Source organism: Vigna radiata, unplaced genomic scaffold (genome assembly GCF_000741045.1).
Source record: "Vigna radiata var. radiata cultivar VC1973A unplaced genomic scaffold, Vradiata_ver6 scaffold_149, whole genome shotgun sequence".
NCBI classification, from domain to species: domain Eukaryota; kingdom Viridiplantae; phylum Streptophyta; class Magnoliopsida; order Fabales; family Fabaceae; genus Vigna; species Vigna radiata.
In genome coordinates, this window is record NW_014542731.1 from 701,389 (window position 1) to 706,413 (window position 5,025).

Here is a 5,025-nt window from a genome sequence, read left to right on the forward strand (position 1 = left end):
ATCTTTTAATATTGTTCTAGTTGCATTTAGGGTTTAATTGTTGCATAAGTGAATAAAGTGAGTGGGAATTGCATTTAGGGCTTAATTGTTGCATTCTAGAAAACTCATTCTCCATCACTTTTGCACCATTCCACCATCAAAGTTTGGGGTTTTTTGAGAGAGCATTGTATATTGGACTCATCCATCATCAATTTACAAGCATTTTGCACACATTCAAGGTCTCTCCACCCAAGTTGGAGTCCAGATTGGAGTCACTTCACAGGGGGCAGGTTGCTACTGCCGAGATGATCATAGGTTATACGATACACCATCTGCACATAGGTGGACTATGGACGAGTTTAACAGCGTAGTGGCTTGGCCAGAGCAGATACAGGGTAGTGGATCTGGAGCAGTTGAAGCTCTAGCCATGGATGAGGATGCTTAGGAGGATGATGATGATGATGATTTTGAGGATGCTGAGGATGGAGAGGAGGACTCTGATGATAGCATGGGATGAGGAGCTTACATAGCATCTACTAATGGATGTTATCTGTAGTGGAACAAGATTTTTCTTATCGTTTTTTTTTGTTCAGTAGTATAGGATTTACTTATGTTGAGTAGTGTAGGTTAATGTACTTGGTCTAAAACTTTTTTGATATGATGGTTTGAATATTTGATGTTGCATGAGATAAGTTGGTTGATGATGCTTATTATTGAATGATGATTAAGATTGCCATATGCTGATATATAGGTGGAGTGTTCACAAACTATGCGAACATATACATGATGATATTATGATGGTGATTATGATGCTAAGCAGGATGTGTTGTTGATAATTGGAATGTTGAGAGAGCTTATATGTGAGGTTTTGAGCTTCAGAGTTTTTGATAATGTGATTGTTATTTTCTTGAAAGCATGGATGATATTGCCCAGGTTTTTATGATTGATTATGTGTCATATGATCAAGGCCATTTTTGAGATAGCCCTTTCTTAGCCAATGCATAAAATTTTCGTCCCTATTCAAAGAACACCTTGTGTTCTACCCTTTTCGAACCTAAGCCTTAAACAGGATGAAAAAACTTTGTGAAAAATCTTTATCTTGAGTTAAGTTGAGAATTATTGTGTGGTAGTGATTAAAGGTTCAAGTTTGGGGTTGTTGGGAGAATTGAATGAAAGATAGGCATTGAGTTAAGGTGTTGAGCAAAACATGAAAAGATGAAAAAGATACAAAAGATAGAATGAGAAGAAAAGTTCAATGCAAAAAGGGAAAAGTTGGGGATAAGTGACACTGGTAAAAAAAAGAGTTTGTGCTTGAACTAGGAATGTTTGAATAACTCTTTTAACTCAAGGATTTTGTGATCTAGAAAGACCAATTTTTCTTGTTAGCCCAACCACATTATAAGCCTTGAAAAAGTCCTTATGATGGCATGTGTGTGTAATGATGATTGATTGTGGTAAATGGAAGACAATGTTGTTTTATGTGAGATGTGGATAGTAGAGGGAAGGAGTGACCTCTTGAAACACCTAAATGAGTGAGTTAAACACTTTGTCTGGTGAGAATTAATTCCATGAATTCATGATTACATCTGTGCATAGTGAATTAATCATTCATGAGAATAACATCTGTCTGAGATTATGTGATTATGTGAACACTATGATGAGTTTATATGAATTGAAGCATGTATGCATCTTGATTAAATTCTATTGATGAGCTAATTTGAGTGGTGACCTGTCTTAAAATATTGGTTATGGAATGAGTTGAACCATTGTGTTGATTGGTGGAAGACTCAGTTGCATTTATTTTGCTTGAGGACAAGCAAAGTTCTAAGTTTGGGGTTGTGATAACGGTTCAAAAATCGTTATTTCATACTTAAATTTGACACTAAACACACCCTTTATGACTTGGAATTAGCTTGAAATCATGCAATTTGCTTAAGTTAGAAAATAAGAGAGTCAAAGATGTTTTTCTTGGTTTTATGCTTGGTTTTGCCTTGTTTTGGCAGGTTTTATTAGGAATTGAATGAAGGATGTTGAAGTAGAAAGAAGTTGGACACAAGAGAAGGTGGAAAAGTGAGCAAATAAAGTGTCGTAGCCACCGCTCAGCACTATCCCAACGCTGAGCGCCAGCCACGTAGAAGGATTCTCTACCAGATGCCTAAGCGCCAGCGTTGAGGGGTGGATTTGAGTGTCAACCTCACCGCTGGGCGGTGGACTCTTCATAGAACTCTCTGGCCAATGCTCAAGCGTCAACGCTGAGGGTTGATCCTAAGTAACGCACCCACCGCTGGGCGGTGAGTCACCGCTGGGCGGTGTACTATTGGGCCTGGGCCAATTTCTACTTCGATTGAATGAATTATAAATAGATTTGGACGACCTAGATAGTCTATCTTTTGGCAGAAAGGACGTAGAAACACACTTTTCACCCCTTAGAGGCGGATTTTGGATGTGAGAGCTCCAATCTATCAAATCTAGGGTTTATCTTTACATTCTTTTCATTATTTTCATCTAGTTTCACCATGTCTATGGTAATCTAAACCTCCATTGTTGTTGGGGAATTGATGTAATCCTTTTAAGCTCTCATATATTGAATTATTACTTTATTCATATGCTTTCTTTTATCAATTGTTAGAGTTTTTCTTTCATTATATTTGCATGCTTTGTTTAAGACATTATTCAATAGCATAATCTTTGATTCTATCTATATGGACACATGTGGGTAGGTCTAGACATGAGGGAATTCTCTTGGGAGCAATATTACCTAGACATAGGGATAGGAGGACCAATTGCCTTAAGCTTATGTGCGAATTATGTAATACATGATCAATTGCTAGGGAGACTAGACATAGTATATTAGTAATTATGAGTAGGTTCTCTTCACCAAGACATTGGGATTAGGGTAATTTAGAAAGTGGCATTAACTTGATAGAGAAAGTAGAATAAGGTAGAATTCTTAAATATATGAGAGTGGAGTAGGATGAAATCATAAACCCCAACAACATAATTCATTCATACATCATCTAACTGCGTTATCTTTTTGGTCAATTGATCAAAACCTTTGCATGCATATTTAAATTTCGTTTTTCATATAAAACCCTAATTTTCGTTTTCTCAAGTCTTAAAATATCAAGATATCACATGAACGTTTATGCCTAAGAGTCTTTATGGAAACGATACTCGGACTTACCGTTTATTATTACTTGATACGATTCGATACACTTGTCGAACCCTTAACACTTAACTAACTTTTTAAATATAGTCGTTGTTGTTCACAAGCATAACAAAATTTCAAATAAAACAACTAACAAAATCGAATGCATAGCGCACACAGTCGATTTTGATACATCTGCACATATTGAAATTTTTTTCAATGTAAAATCTCACATATCACTGTATTTGAAAATCTATGCAAAGCCTTTAGTCTTAATCGACTCTATTAACAATGGAGTCGACTTAAGACTTGCAGATTTGCCACACAAATTAAGTTCACAGAAGTGCATGTGGTTTTCTTCTTCAAAAATATATGTGTAATGCAACCAGAAATTATGTAACATATACAAGCACAGTAAATGTGCATTCACATATCAAAATCAACACAAAACATGTTCAATAAGATATCAATCAATAGGCAACAAAACATGTAACACATCAACAATACATGTGTTATTAATAATGTGTTGTCATCATCAAAAGCCAGAGTAACTAAAGCACTGTGAGATTAAGGTTAGCTAAACCAGTGCTTCCCTTATCAACAATCTCAACAATCTCTCCCTTTTTTGATGATGCACAATCATGGTTAATAAACAACCATGTTTGTACACAAAGAACTCATAAAATCAATATTATATCAAACAAACAGAATTAACTGATTTTATCCAGTATCAATGTACTAGAGCAAATGTATCAGAGCAAGTTCAAAGTATATTTCACCCCAATTACACTGAATAACGCATTATCAAGCAAACATTCACATATCAAGCAACATAAGCAGATTAACCAATCTTTCACAATATTTCTCCCCCTTTGTGCATTAGTAAAAAAGGTGTGCTTTCAGATATGTATATACTGATATCAAAAGATTAGAGATGCATCAGTAAAAAGAAGCAGTTTAAACATGCAGTGATGCTCCCCTATCACAGATATTCACATGAGAGATATAAGCTCCCCCTAGAATGTAGGCATGTGAAAAATCTATGCAAACAAATAATGCTCCCCTTGTCATTTTGCATACAACAAAATCAAGATTAGATGCACAATGCAGTCACACATATAACAGAGCATACAATCAGTTCGTATCAAGATTGTATCAGTGGTATGATTGCACAATTCAATCAAGCAAAGATACAACTATTAACAATCTCACAATATGATCTCATTGCAAAATAGTCATATAAGAATAAAGATATATTGAAGAAAACTGATATGAAGGGATTAAGAAATTGATAACCAAATTCCAATAACTGGAATTTATAGCCCCTATATGATCAAGTCGATTGAATTATTTTTCCAGTCGAATTCATTGCTTTCCAGTGAGTTTTGATTCCAGTTATGAATTCCAAAGTAATGCTTCCTGCAAAACCTTTCAAAATCTCTTGCAGATCAAGCAATTTGTTATGCAAGAAAATTAATCAAATAAGAAGTGAATATGCAAAATAAACAATGTAACAGTGTAAGTATGCATAATCAAGCATTCAAGCACTCAAGTAATCCTCAAATAAGAAAATTAATCAGAAATTCAGAGAACTAATCTTCACCAGGGAAAGTATTTCACTCAAGCACTCAAGCATTCAATAGTGTATCACTCAACTTTCAGGTGTATGGTGTGGTGTTTCTCTCTGTTGTCACAATGTCACACAAATTAATTTTGCCTTTCATTTAACCACAATCAAACATACTTACAAACAGCTTGTCATCACAAGGGCTTTTTCATGGCTTGTAACTTGGCTGGGCTAAGAAGGAAATTGGTTTTTTTGGTCAGTAAAGTTCCTTGAGTTAAGAGAGACATTGGTGAATTCTTCTTTCAAGAACAACTCTCTTATCTTTTTCCCA